This window comes from Phalacrocorax aristotelis, chromosome 2 (genome assembly GCF_949628215.1).
Source record: "Phalacrocorax aristotelis chromosome 2, bGulAri2.1, whole genome shotgun sequence".
In the NCBI taxonomy this organism is placed as follows: domain Eukaryota; kingdom Metazoa; phylum Chordata; class Aves; order Suliformes; family Phalacrocoracidae; genus Phalacrocorax; species Phalacrocorax aristotelis.
Window position 1 is genome coordinate 46,518,852 of NC_134277.1, and position 15,729 is coordinate 46,534,580.

The window sequence follows — 15,729 nt, forward strand, 5'->3', positions numbered from 1 at the left end:
CGGCGGTCAGCGCGAGGTTTTTGGGTGGATAGTTTGTTTTTACATGTAAGAAGCAAATTAGGAGCTCTGGGTGTAACTTAAATATGATCCGTCCCTAAGGCGATTAAGAGTGCAACACCTATTGCAATTTTAATTTTCAAGTGCTCTGAAAGGTTGAAGTGCAGCCTTGCCTATGGGGAGGAGAATGCCGGGGAAAGAGATGTGCTCGTGTCACGCAGCATTTAGCCTAACGATACAGGTTGTGTTATTCCTCAGCTGCTCAGGAGCTGCATTCATACTGAACAATCAACAAACCCTAATTGAAATAAAGCTGCAAAGTGCAGTGAGTGGAAGGAGTGCCAAGAGGTTTTTAAGTCTTGCTTTTCTTCTGAATTTTGCTGCTGAGGTAAAGCACTTTAGAAAAAACAGATGCAAGTATGATTACTGTTTCTTTTGGTTTCTGAAATCCTTTGATAAAAGGCATACGGGTACCTTTGTAATAGCTGAAAATATTCTCAGCTAAAACCATTCTTCAATTTTAACAACAGTGATTGAGGTTACCTAATCTCAGCTAAAGTTTGTTTGGCTGTGTCTCAAATGGTTTGGCAAACTGTAATTTTTCTCTGGAGAGCACATTTATTTTTTATTATTTCTCTGAAAGTTTTTATTTACCAAAAATACGACTGTGAGTGCAGAAGTATACAATCACTGGCACACACTTGCAATGATGCTCTCTAGAATTTGAGAACAGCCTGAAACAATAGCTCTGAACACTGGGATCTTTTTTTCTTCTGAATTTCAGTTGAATGGTAAGTTTAGAACATCATAAGCAAGATTTACACCCTACTCCTGGAACATGCAAGTGTTCAGACACAATTATCTCTGTGATTTTAATTCAGTGGTGCTCACACAAGCGCTAGCTGGTTACACTTGTTTAAGAATGTATGTGTACAAGTAGCTCACTCCTACTTAGCAGCCCTTCGTTTTCTTACTTTCTCAGCCTTTGATAGAAATTATTCCATTTCTTTAGAGCTGATTTTATTATGTGGATAAATCGGCTGTATTTCTGTGCATGAAGAAATTACTGCAGTAATACTGGTAGTCAGAAAAAAGAGGGTCATGCATCAGTTGGCTGATGTTGCAGTGTAAATGAATGAAGGACAGCTGTGTCATAATGAGAAGCAAATAGTTCAGATGCGTTCTATCATTTTTCTATTTCAGAGAACTTTCTGGACACTGAAAATGTCTCTGACTCTAAGGATATGGCCCCTGCTGCTGTTTAGTCTCTCGCTTATCTATGTTGATAAAATAAAAATTAAAAAAAAAAAATCAGATACCTTCTCACTTTGTTGTTATCCTTATGGCTTCCTTTGTTATGCTGTTTTTTTCAGGGCAAACATCTTTTCCTGCTAGCATCAGAAATAAAAACAAGTTCCCTTTGCTGTGAGAAAGAAAGCAATCCAGCTGACCTCACAAATCCTTCTTGTCCTGCACTGAGATTAAAAAAATTAAATCAATCTCCATGCTAGAGAAAAGATTCCAGATGACATTACAGAAGTCTGAGTGTCCAAGCCATCTTGCTTACTCTGAATTTCACATAATAACTTTGAGACTGTGTTAGAGGTCAGTTCACAGTAAGTATCATTGTTCTTAACTGTTTAAGATTTGGGGTTGTACTATTGTCTGTGTCAGTGTTCTTCAAATACGCAGAATCTCTCTATTATATGTGTTACGCTTGTGACCCTACTTTCGATCCAACAGAAGTAGCTACTTGTCAGCTAGAGCTTGTGATGCAGTTTGGAGAGCAATAGTGTTTATCACCAGCATTTTTTATAACAACCATCTTAGCTGCTTCTCCAAACTGCATCACAAATAGCTTGCTAAAATCAGTCTGAGCAAAAACCATGGAGAAGACTGATCAGTCCAAGTACATACAGACTGAGGGGAAAAGGTTGTTTATGCTTGCTATTTATATGAAAGTGATAAAACCACAGCTTGATGAAAAGAACATTCTATACTATGCCTATCCTGATTTGGTAGCAAAAGCTAAGATGGCGCCCCAGCTCAGGAATTAAGGGGCTCACATCAGTTGCATCCTTGTGGTGCTTCAGCAAGCATGTAGCTGACTACCATATAGCCTCTGAAGGCCCTTTGGTTCTTGCTCCCACAGATCCTTTTAACTCTGAGTGTCTGTTCTACGTGTTCTTGTTATAGTTCAGGCATAACTTCCAGCTGAAAATTGGAGCCTTGTAGCCCAGGTTGAAAAGGAGAACCACCTTATTTTGACATTTTGCAGGGATTCAGGATAACAAGGGAAAAGCAGAATAAAACTGAGTGGTTTCTGCAAATTAACCTGTTCATGATGGTAAGAGAACCTTGAAGCTATCACAGGATGTCCCTGGGAGCTCCTGTCTGTGCCTTGCTGTTCCTGGAGGACTTAGCTTATCTGCCATGCTTCTTCAGGGTAGAAGCCTTATGTTTGTCAGCTGCCCCCAGGGGCTAATGATGCAGGTGTTGGAGCTAGCTCTGGCTAAGCCTGAGTAGAAGCCCAAATAGGGCTGGAGGACTGAAGATTTACACAGCAATCAGGATGTGTAATTGAGGAATTCTGTCCAGAGTCCTGTCGTCTGTGTTTATCTGGGAAGAGCTCTTGGCGTTGCTGAGGTGGGAGAGGCATTCTCACATCAGCCGAGCCTCTGCTGCCTGGTTTTGGACCTCAGTATGGTGGCAGACTGGCAGCCAGATGATTCAGCCCTGGACAAGTCAGTGAAAAAAGGAAAATAATAACCATGTCAGTCTTTGGTAGAGTCTGGAGATTCATGTTGCTGGGCACTCTTCGACCTCAGTGGTCTACAGGGACACTGCAGCCCACAAGCAGCTTGTTCAACGCTTTACCTGTCTTACTGCTTTGTAGACTCTGTCACAGACTGGAGTGGAAGTTTGAGACCAATGGCAGCTCACTTTGTTTCTAGTGTGACTCTTCCATGTCATCCTGTTTCCTGGACATATCTGGGTGTGGGAAAGATGTTTAAAATCCGTATAGGTTGACTAGGAAGCATTCGACTACTTGGAGGTTCTCCTTCATGTGAATTTTGCCAACATCTTCCAACAAACATGTTTTTGCCTCTGGTGAGCATAGGGAGGCTATTTCTACAGATACCCAAAGTCCTGGAAGCTGTGAGGGATGTTGGTGATACAGGAGACACTTCTTGAACCAAGGCTAGTGTTCTGCTGTGGTCCTTGTGCCTGAGGCCTGCCCTGCATAGGGAAACAATCTGTCTCAGCCTCTTGTCCTTTCACATTCTTGCTGGGCAGGAGGGCAAGCTTTCTTGTGCCCCTTCCAAGACTCATGTCTGATCCTGCTCTGGGAGCAGGCTGTCTGTGGACTGGGAAACTTCCGAGACTGTGGCTATGACTGTGAGGGAATGGTCTTCAAATGAATGGGTGAGGCAAATGAGTCTGAGTCTGGCACGTGAGCAAAAGAGGTGCAGCTGAGGAGAGTTGCAAGAAAAGTTTTGCTGGTTACTTCACCAGGGTCATGTCACCTAAGCAAAATAAATAGAAGTCTTGACTGAGTTGCTGTTTACAACATCTCAGAGTGGGTTTGCATTCAGAGCCCCTGTAGCACCATTTGGAAACCGTGCCCACAGCAGTTGTGGTAGGAAGTTGTGTAACTCTGTGCAAGAGTTGGCTATAGGGAGGCCAAGAGAAGTTTAAGTGCTCCAGGAAGCGAGTGAACTGCAAAGCGGGCTGCCTGCATACGTCTTTATTGATATAACAATATCAGCAACAGCTGAGGCCATGACAGGCTGTGTTGTTAGCCAGAACTTCCATCTCGTCATACTTGGATGTTCCAGAGTACATGACTCACACGTGATTAACCTGAAATTCCCTCCTGGGTACAGGAGTAGCTGGGGAGAGACAAGGTCTCCTGTTTTCAGGTGGGTGGAAGGTTGCTCCCACCAAGGGTACTGTGAGTCTGTCTGCCTGGGTCATACGTACCAGCTGTGAGAACCCACGTCGATGAGATGCTCAGCTGCATGAGACAGGGCTCGTCATCTATGCGGTGTCCCTGTGCCACAACCTTCTGTTCTCCCTTTCTCAGCTGTGAATGTGAATACTTCATGAACTCACAAGCTGGAGACAGATGAGCCTTCCAGGCTTCCTGGAGAAGCCCACGCAGAGCAATGAGGCTATTCTAGTTTTGATTACAACCAATAAGAAACAACTAGCTGAAAAGGTCAGGGTAAACATTAGATGAGACTGCCCATGAAATATCAGAATTAGATAGTGATCTGCAGGACTGGAACGAGGACTAGGGTCAACATGAACTCTATGAAATTCAGGAAGGCAGCCTTCAAGAGGAAGAGGAAGGCAGGGGTCACCTGGGAAGCTTGTATAACAGGTAAATGGAAAAGAAAGAGTGAATTCACAGCAGTTGCTACTATTAAGAGCACAAACACAGGTTTTCATTGTGAAGTGAAGTCAGCAACTGTAGTTAGGAAACCAGCTTGGCTAAATCACTCGAACTCAAGAAACAAACCTATAGGGAAGGAGAAAACAGGTTGGACTATTAGGACTGAGAATAACAGTATAACAGAGGCATGTAGAAACAACATCGAAAAGACACAGGCATGAAATGAAAGGCAACTAGCAAGCAAAATAAAAAAAAAACAAACCACACACATCATGCTAGAAGCCCACTAATTGTATGAGGTAGAAAGGGTTCTCTAATGGTGAACTGAGAAAACTAAAAAGTGTCAGGAAGGCAATATCTTCTAGACTTCACTAAAAAAGATCAGTAAAATAAGGAAACTAATGCTTTAGCCTCAGTTAAGAAAAGGGTAGAGTACTTAAGTCAGGTATTTTCACACTGACCTCAGATCTCTCTTTAACTTCATCCTAGCATTTTTAAAGATCTTGCTAACAGCATCTCAGTGTCAATAATCAATGTCTTTGAGAAGTTATGGATGTGAGGTAGGATAGAGGGAGGCTGTGAAGTGACAAGCATGGTGCAGGGGAGGGGGAGAAAAAGAGGAGGAATGAAATTATGGATTAAGCAAATTAATTAAAATTTCTAGAAAAACAGTGAAACAAATAAATATATTTGTACATTCCTGAAAAATAACATAGGGATGAGTAACCATCAGCAAGACATCATGTCTCAAAAAACTGATTGCCTTTACAACAGGATGACATATCTTGCATATAGAGAAGAGCTATAGATGTGATATGTCTTGATTTTTCAGGTAACTTCCTGTGATTCTCATAAGCAAATTAATAAAGTGTGTTCTACAATGATCTACAGCTGGGTGCGTGCAAAGCTTGTTGGAAACCCCGAGTATCAAAAATGGAAATGTGTATCAAGTTGAATTGCACACATGCAGAATCTGGTGACCTGAGGAAATCTTATAAAAGAGAAAATGCTTATTGAATTTATGTATATATCAGACTGGGAAGGAGTAAGTATGCTGGAGGACAGGGACAGAATGAAAAATGATCTTCTATTAGAAATATGAAAAAAAAATGGGAAGCTAGTCAACAAAAACAGCTGCAGACCTAGGCAGGAATAATCAGCTGGTACGAAAAACTGGTTAGGTGGCAGTTCTGTACAATAGTAATTCAGGCTTTGAGTGGTCACAGACTGGGTGTGAGTCAACCATGTCTTGTTATTGCAAAAAAAGATAAGCATCCTGCTGGGATTTATTATGAGGATTAGAGTTTGCAAGACTTGGCAAGGAATTCTGCTTTGCTCAGTGGTTGTAAAGCTAGTTTTGGAAGTTGTACGTGAAGAAGGCTGTGGACCACCAGGAGAGCAACCAGAATGTCAAGGGGCCTAGACAAAATACTGAATTATTTCAGATTGGTTAGTTAGGGAAGAATAAGATGATGAGAAGAATGACAGCAGTCCACAAATTTGTGAGAAGTTACTGATGAGTTGGAAACAACCTGTTTTCTATGTCCACGGTGGGCAGAAATTGCAACCAGGGTATTTTAGGTTAAGCATTAGGACAAATGTGCTTCAAGGGTAGAGGTAACGTTAAAAAAAGGTTGCCAATGGTATGGTCAGGGTCTGTCATTGGGGTCTTTAAGAAAAGGCTATGTGCATATCTTGTCCTACATAAATAGAAATTTAGTAGGTGTAGGGAAACTGCCTGGAGGAAGGGAGACTGTGAATATGACCTCCTGAGGACACTTAAGCTTTGTGTTTCTATTGTTGCTAATGTCATCAAGGCCAGCTGTGGCTGCAGAATGACCAGGATTGGCAGGGATCATAGAATCATAGAATGGTTTGGGTTGGAAAGGACCTTCAGAGATCATCCAGTTCCACCCCCTCTGCCATGGGCAGAGACATCTTTCACTAGATAGGTTGCTCAAAGCCCCGTCCAACCTGACCTTGCACACTTCCAATGATGGGGCATCCACAACTTCTCTGGGCAGCCTGTTCCAGTGTCTCACCACCTTCATCATAAAAAAAATTCTTATATCCAATATAAATCTACCTTCAGTAGATTTACCACCTTTTCAGTTTTAAATCATTGCCCCTTGTCCTATCACTACAGGCCTTGGTAAAAAGTGGATCCTGTCTGTCAGTACACACACGGTCCCATCTCATGTCCTGGAATCCATGCCTCTCCACTTGATACTAGTTGGAGGTTTCCACCCAAAAAAGTCTTCCTTATAATCCTGCTCCTAGTTAAGTTAATTTACCTGTGAAACACAGCACAACTTCTCTGGTGTAATCCTAATCTCATCCTAACCCTGTTGGTTGTAAATAAAAACTTGTGCAATGGTTTGGAGTTTTCTTTTTACATAAAACTACATCTCTTTTTTTTTAACCTTAAAATTTATGTTGTAATATACAGCTGGTCAACAATCTTCAAACATCTCCCATGGGTAAATATAGGAAGTGTCTTGTGGGTATTGTACCTCATATCTGGTAAACTCCAAACCTGAGAATTTCCAGTCATTACTCTTGAGAAATAATTTCATACTGCAGGCTTTTTTTGTTAAAAAATAATATTAGTTTTTAAATACTTCTCTATACTCGAAATAATACTTAATGCTTTCAACCAGATTCATAAAAATAACTGATAGTTTTCCCGTCCCTGTTATTTATGTATACAACATGAGTAAAGAGTAATTACCTTTACTAGGTAAAATATTTTGCTTTATATGTGTGAATAAAAAATAGAAAGCAATATTTAAAGTCAGTAAACATGTCTGGTTACAATTTTTTAATTGTTTCTTTTGAGAGAAATTTTTCGTTGTGCTTTTGATAATAAATCTTTAGGGCTTGATAAGGCAAAAAGAAATATTTGTACTGTACTGATTCTAGCTAGTAGAAAATAGCAGGAAGTAGTAGTATGGTGGAAAGTACTTTTCTCCTTGGAGTTTGGCCCTTTCAGCATCAAGATCACTTTTGTAAGGCAATGTCAAGATAAATAACTGCTTAAACTCAGTTTACAAATACTGTTTCCCCCCTACGTTGTAGCCTCTGTCACTGCCTGGATTCAGCCTTGCAAGCTTTTTTTTAAATTAGGGAACACAGTGACAGAGAACCGAGTTATGTCTCGATGCACTATTTTTATTTACAAGAAATGTACACAAAGTCCTATTGCCCTGAAAAGAGGAAGAAGTATCAAACAACATGAGACAGATTGTCTGCTTACAGTTTGTTCCTTTGATTTCCTCTTCGTGATATCCAACTGTTGCTTCTCTTGCTCTCTGTGGCTTTTTTTTCTGTCTGCTTTCTGGGTGCTGATGACACACGGGTACACACTGTCATTCCAAACAATACTCAACCTTTGCATTCACATTCAAACCACAGTGGTACCCGTTATACCACATATCTTAGTTTCTACCCCAGCCTTGTCATGCTTGTGCAGAATTCAGTCAGTATTTTTTACTGGTCGGTTATTGATAAATAAAGGCAAATAGCATGATCAGATAATTCTGTTCTGCCCACTATTTTCAGCACTACCCACAGAGCAAAGTCAATGGCTACTCCCAGAGACAGCAAATCTATGGAATGAGCTTATATTAAAAATTAAATATGTATTTATGTAATCTTAGTGTTCAAGGTGCTGCAGTATACAGCAGCATGTATGCTGCACTTGTGTCTTTTCCTTCTGGATGAAAATATGCTATCACTCCTGAGGGAAAAGGGCTCTTTCTCCCAGTGCTATTTCCCACAGGACTTCAGGAGAGGGCTGGCTTTGCAACTGCTGCTTCCCACACCAACAGTATGGTGCTGAACTGTTGCTGTGAGAGGCAGGGACCCCCAGAGCACAGCTCCTGCTGAGTCTTGAGTTAACTAGGAGGAAAGGACGAGAGACCCCACTGCTCATGGAGGCAGACCTTTCCTTTCCCGGGTGCTGTGAGTCTCCTAGTTCCAGCTGAGATCCTAATCCTGCTATCCCGCAGCTGCTATCTGTAATGGCTGCGTGATCTTGCCTCTGTGTTGGGCAGGGAGTGCTCACGGAGTTCAGAGCTTGTCCAAAGGTGGGAAAACCTGCAGTTCAGCAGTGGAAGAAACGGCTCCTGTGAATGGCAGAGTTGGTGCATCTGAAGTGGCAGAAACTGCTATTACAACAAATGCCATCCGTGAGCATTCAAGGATTTAACAAGACAGTCCCTGAAATGGACTGAAAATCTTTTTGGGAGGTGTGGGGTCCCGACCCTGGGACAGGACTAATGTCAGAGGTCTGCTGAAGAGGGGGACGCCATGATGAGACCAAGGAGAGGGGTGGAATTAGGTGAAGGCTTGGTGGTCACCCCTTGCTTAGCCCACAGCCCCAACTGTGCAGCCTCCGATAACACGCCTCTGCCGCTCCCTACATTGCTTATCAGCTGCCAGAAAGTCAGGCCTAAACTTATGCCAAGAGCCTAGACAGTTTCTAACAGAACACCCTGGGGGAAGTATTTAAACCAAATCAAGAAGCTGTCGCCCACTCTCAGTTAAACACTAATCAAAAGCACAACTTGTGGTTGAGGGTTTAGTTGTGTGGCTCCTTTAAATTATAGAAGTGTGAACATTTTTGCTGAACCATGAGGCCTTCCTCCCTCCTCACCCCTCATTTAGTTACCCGAACAGCCCTTGTTCAGCTCCAAGAGTTGTAGCAGGGTGTGCTGCGGCGATTAAGACTCTGGGTACAAAGATATGTGAGGACTAGGGGCTTCACACCAGCTATAAAATTGGAGATGGGAGTAACTCGGTGGAGCTCCATCTCAGCTGGTCTGAGACCCCCACCACCTTTGACCGTGCTGTGGACTACTGGAACACCAGTTATATCCCCCCTCCCCTGATTTAATGTATCTTGCTTTACAAATTCTGTCTTATTATGTATTGGGCTTACTATAATAGGTTAAAATAACTTGCTTAAGGACAGTGGAAAACTTAATAAAATTGTGGTATAAGTTAACCACCTGGCATCTTGTCAGTGGAGCGTGTTAACAGACAGAATCTGTCTTGCTGCGGATAACGATCTGGGAACAGTGCATGACAGGAGGAAGAGAGTGTAATTTTTTTCCTAACTGGTCGTGGAACAGAGTTATTCTTTCAGTGTTACCACACCTGTGCCTCAAGACAGCTAGCTGTCACTCACCTCCAGGTAAGCTCCTTGGTGAACAAGTTCTTCAGCTGAACTGGCTAGATCCAGATGGGATGGCAAGAGCAGCTGTGGTCACACCTTTTCATTAAATCAAGCATATGATTCTGTGTGATGTAGGGGAGTTTTGTCATTGACCTTATTAGGATCAAAAGCAAATCCTAATGGCTGCGTGCAAGACCCTGTGATGTCAGTAATGGTTTTGTGGTTGTGCTTTTGTACCAACTTCTTAACACATCATGACTTCCATCTGCATGTGCACAGAGACCCAACCAACCAGAGCGCTTATCAAGCTTCTGGGATAAAGCTGACCAAAAATAAAATACTGGACGAAAATCTGCTTTGAGTTATTTTACGTTTCATACAAATTTAACTCCATTAATTGTCCTAGAATTTCTTTTCAGTTCCACTGTTGCAACCAAGTGCAGAGCTTTTGCCTCAAATGTCTCCCAGCTTCAGAAGATGGTCCAATCGGGAATCTTTTTAAGTTCTTTAATTTTTCTTGATGCTGAAGTTATTTCACTAACCCTTCTTTATTTTTGCTGCCGAATATACATTTGATTACTAAATTTAGTGCTTCTCTTCACATGACCTATTTCTTTTGAGTCTTAATGCTGTTGCTTGGATACGCTTCTCTCTTCTAAGTGAGGTACTTGGTTTCATCTTGCTTTTTTCTGTGCTTTGGGGGTTACAAATGGATTGTTATTGAATATTTTTTCAGGTTTTTAAATGTCTTTGGTTTGTCTGGCACCTTGGTTTCAGCAGAACTTTTGTCTTTGCAGATCCATGGTTTATGTGTAGTATATCCTGTGTAACATTGCATAGCTTGCAATTCTTGCTTTTCTTTACAGTCGGTTAAAAAGTGGTACCATTATGCTGAGTAAAGGCCAATCACTACATAACTTATGTGAATATTAATATTTAGAGATAAACAGGGAGACATTCAATTTCCTTTTTGTATGTGTACTGTAGCTGCAAGGTAATTCCTGGAGCACCTTACATGAATTAATCTTTTTGCTTTAGTCCTGGGCTAGTAGAAGTATCCAACAGGAATAAACTGAAGCATTTTAATTTGGACTTAAGTATTCTTACTCCTGTATGGAGTTTTGCTTATACCATTTCAAAAAAGTTCTAGTAGATTAGAACAAGAAAAAGTTGAAGGAAGGGTGGCAGAGACTTTCAGAGGCAGAGAATAGCTACCATGTGTGGAGAAGTTAAACAGGTTAGAATTCTTGGCCTAGAAGTGTGACGATGGAAAGCAGCACAAGAAAAATCCTTAAAGCAATGGATGGTGTGGAAAGGTAAAGAAGAAGCAAGCATTCACATAATCTTACAAGAATTAGGAGCATCCTGTGGATCATATAACATGAAAAAAAACCAGAAGGAAGTACCTTTTCATGTGACAGAAATAGTGGAATGTGATGCCGTTGGAGACTGAGGAGCCAGTACTATAAAAGAAGGAGTTGGTAGGGTAATGGAAGGTATCTGTTGGTTGCCGTTGAAGATAGCGGCCAAATACAAACCCTGTCTCAATCCTTTGGTCACTGATTGCTGGAAGCTGAAAAAATGTACAACAAGAAGGTTCAGAGTGTGTTGCTAGATTTTTGTATGGGTTGTATTCTGATTTATATAATAATGTGCTGTCTGGCTTATGCTGCTGCATCTTCACTGCTACTTGTAACTATGCTAACGGGATTAAAGATAGCACACATATACCTCCCTATGCTACAGGCACATCTTGGTTTTGCCGTGTGGGGTGTTTTGGACATGTATTGCAATTCTGAGAAGAAAGGGGAAACTTTTAAAGCTTATTCTTGTCAAAACATTCCATATGCGTACTGATACGTGGCTAAGTAATCACACTGACGTGAGCGTGTAATACTGTGTATTTTCTTTGTAGGCGCACCCAAAGTTTCATTATGGTTTGTACTGCTGGAGAAATAATAGAAATCAAGGATCTAGAATTCTGTGAGGAGAGCAGTAGTTGATGGTGATGTGTTGTGGAAGCACATGCCTGAAATGCGTTAAGTACTTGGACATTCCATTTATTAGCTGTATTACCAAAGGTTATTGGTATGAAGATGTTACTGTAAGCTGTATGAAAGAAAATTAATGCATATGCTTGGTAAAAATCTGTCCTGGTTTTGGCTGGGATAGAGTTCATTTTCTTCCTAGTAGCTGGTATGGTGCTGTGTGTTGGATTTAGTATGAGAATAATGCACACCGATGTTTTAGGTGTTGCTAAGTAGTGCTTAATACTAGTCAAGGACTTCTTGGCTTCTCATGCCCTGACAGCAAATAACATATATAATCATGTTCTTGATGGGTAACTTCTTGTGTAAAGAACTGTTGGCTTTTGAGGCTGATGCAGAACACTGCTCTTTCAAGAAAAAGAATAAAGTGGCCACCTAACTAAAGAAGCAAAAAGCTAAGCAAGCTGCTTAAACATAGCTGTCTAGTACCATTTAAGTTGCTATGTGGTATGTCTCTCCTCCAGCTGTTGCTTCAGAAAGCTGCGGATCTATCATCAGTCTTGTGGTGTATCTGCCAGCCCTCTGCAGATATCTGTGATACCCAAGGGTCTGTCAAGTGGCACTAGATAATGCAGATGATCTCTGTGAGTGGCAGCTGAAAGGTCACCCAGGGGGCCCACGCTGACAATCCTTCAGGTAACAGAAGTGTGGAGGAATCTATCTGGGGAACCAATTCCTCACCTAGATGTGTCAGAGCACTGACATACGGCCCCCAAAATAGAAAAGTTTATACTTCAGTTACATGGGCTGAACTTGGTGGAGTCAATACAAATAAATCACGTTAAAAAATCATTTATCTGTGAGTTATGCAAGAGCAGATTCCACACTGTATACAGTACTGGGTACATTATTTTGATTAAATTTTTACTTGATTTTGGTATCTAGTGTGGAAGAAACTTTAATAAAGGTCAGTTAAATGTTAAGGTATTTTTTCTTCTGGTGGTTTAAGGAACTGTAATTTCTTTACCATTTTCCTCCTTATTCAAACATGTTCAGATGCTGTTGAAATTGTCCTGTACCAAACATGTACACTTAAAATGGCAAATAAATGCATATGGCTTTTGAAATTAAAAAACCAAATTGGTGCACTAGCTTTATTATCTGCTGCATCCCTCGGAGAGTTGAATAATGACACATAGTGAAAAAACCAACAATTGAATGTAACTACCCCATGACAAGCAAATAAAAAAAAATTAACAAAACAACCATTACAGATTTAGATAACAAAATCCAGGAAGATATTCATATCTAGAATAATCTGTAAAATATCCATCAATCAAAAAATCTTTAAAATAATTTCACACAAATAATATTACATCTTAACATAAGAGCTTTGCATTTTTTAAATCAATGTTAACATTTTTGGCAAACTTACCATGTTGTTTATCGTAGTACTTATCACACAACATTACTTTGGTCATACAGCAAAATCCCAAGAGTATACCGAGACCTCCTAAAAGACCATTTAACTAAATGAGGCAGAAATGTTGTCTGTTGAAGGCAAAATGCCTTTCACCCTTGAATCCTAAAGTCCTCTTTAAAAATATCAGAAAGGGATGAGTATTTGATTACTTTTCTAATGATTAAGGGAAAAATCCAATGTATCTGATAACTCAATATTGCTTCATATTAAGAATTGCCTGAGCAAGGGATATAGAAAACGTAAGTATATTCACAACACGTCTTTCTTCTGGCTAGACGATGCTCCTGTCTATAGTCTTACAGCATGCTATGCCAGTGTTGCCAAGCGGATCATTACCTTCAGTGTCAGGTACTGTAATTGCATCATCTAATATTGCCAGCACTTATCCTAATTGTGCCATTTACAAATCTCCCTGCTTTTAAGAATGTTAAATGCCCAGAACGTTTTAGATTGGAGTGTTTCAAACCTCAGTGTGAGTTTCAAACTTCTCTGAATTGATAAAGCTCTGTAGCTGCACACGTTCTCGATGGTTTCAGAGTACACAACCATATTAAGCAGGAACAGGCCCAGAACAGCCTGTTCTACCAGTTGTTGCATAGATCCCTATTTCCAGACACACAAAGATCCTGATTTCCAGCAGGTCCTACCTATCTGGCACGTGGAGAACCATCTCTCTAAACACGGTTGCCACATACCACTGAGGGCAGCCTTTCAGCCCTTACCACCAGACTTCTGTGAGTAAGTGCCTGAGGGAGTGTCTTGACCGTGTGTGTTGTTACTTACACGGGCGTGGTGACTATTTGTGTACACCTGAAATCATCTTGCTTAGTCTGGAGGTGGGATTTCAATTCAGACAAGCTGGCTCAGCTGGGACACAGGACCAGCCCTGATTCTTACTCTCACTTTTGTTAGTAAGCTGCCAGCTTTAGAGTGACAACATGCATAAGTGTTGTCAGTCACCCAGTATTTCCCGGCATATCCAGAGTGTCCAGAAGAGCAGACAAGTTCTTCACACGGTTAAGTGAGAACGAATCATAGTTGCTGTTGCAGGTGTGGATTTAATAAAGCAATAGAGGGTTTAATCCTCCTACACCTCGACATTAGCCTTCACCACCTAGTTCCCTGCTGCAGTACAGTGTCATGATTTAACCTGGCAAGCAGCTAAACACCACACAGCCGTTCACTTGCTCTCTGCCTCAGTGGGCTGCGGCAGAGACTTGGGGGGGGAAAAAAGTAAGATTCATGGGTTGAGGTAAAGATGGTTTAATAGGACAGAAAAGGAAGGGAAAAGAATAATCATAGTCATGATAATGATGATGATAAAAGAATATACAAGACACATGATGCACAGTGCAATTGCTCTCCACCTGCTGACCGATGCCCAGCCAGTTCTTGAGCAGCAGCCCCCCCCCCCAGTTTTCCCCTAGTTTATATACTGAGCATGACATCATATGGAATATCCCCTTGGCCAGTTGGGGTCAGCTGTCCTGGCGGTGCCTCCTCCCAGCTTCTTGCGCACCTCCAGCCTTCTCAGTCGGCAGAGCACGGGAAGCTGAAAAAGTCCTTGACTAGTGTAAGCACTACTTAGCAACAACTAAAACATCAGTGTGTTATTAACATTACTCTCATACTAAACCCAAAACACAGCACCACACCAGCTACCAGGAAGAAAATGAACTCTATCCCAGCCGAAACCAGGACATACAGGGAACTGGTGCTATTAGTAATAGCACTGTGGCTTCTCTCGGAGCCTTCAGTCCCACATGCCTGGGAAAAAGTGGTGGCTGTGTCTAAGAGCCAAGAAAGGTATGTCTCTGCCTGCACGGCTGGTCCACTCCATTGTGTGTCCCTGCCCAGGGGCCCTGCCTACCTTACATGACTCCTGGGGCAGCATGTTCTTGCCCCCTAGCCCGATATGGCCAGGCTGTGCACCTCCAGTGCATGGCCCTACACAGAAGAGAGAAGCCTTCATCTGTCATCTTTGTGTAGAGCCTCCACCCACCCCAGTACTGAGTAACATAAAAGGCATTATGTTCGCATAAGTTCTAGGGCTTTACATGCAACGCTAGTGGGACTCACGGTGACTCACGTACAGCTTTTAGTACACCCATTCACACCCAGGCTGGACTAACTGAGATTGTCTGTACCCAGACACCTGTCACACTCATTAAACCCAAAGTGAACACAGGCTCTTGGTTATATAACATAATACCAAACCACAATTTTATTTTTCCTGAAAAAGAAAGAAACCCCAAACAGAACTTGTATTCTGTACTCTGTTTTCAGTACATGACTTCAGATCCCCAGGAAAAAGATTTTTAAGGGCAATATTAATTGTTAATCTTTTCTTGACTTTCACTTGACTTGACATTTGACATTAAGAATGGAGAATCCTTTTTTAATTTAATGTTTTGCTTAGCTTATTTTACTGTAGTACTAGCACAAAGGAGCAGTCCCTTCTGCAGCTTAAAATGGGGCAGATACTGCACTCTTCTGCCATGCCATCTTGACAAACACTAGACATCTGCTTCAGAAGGAACTAAAGGAGAACAGAAATAGGATTCCTGTTTTCAACAACATTGCATTTCTAATTGCTGATCGGAGATGATTTTCACTAAAATAAAGACTTTTTAAAATTAGGTTTGATACATCTGAGTATGCTCCAAATCAGATTATAGAATTA

General features: G+C 41.4%; 1 long non-coding RNA gene across 1 annotated transcript; it reads left to right on the forward strand.

The window, feature by feature from the left end:
• The first annotated feature begins 250 nt into the window (after positions 1-250).
• LOC142052757 (uncharacterized) lies at positions 251-12,692 on the forward strand. The gene is made up of 3 exons (XR_012658968.1): positions 251-385; positions 1,371-1,613; positions 11,491-12,692. It is a non-coding gene; the product is annotated as an uncharacterized LOC142052757 (long non-coding RNA).
• The last annotated feature ends 3,037 nt before the right edge of the window (positions 12,693-15,729 follow it).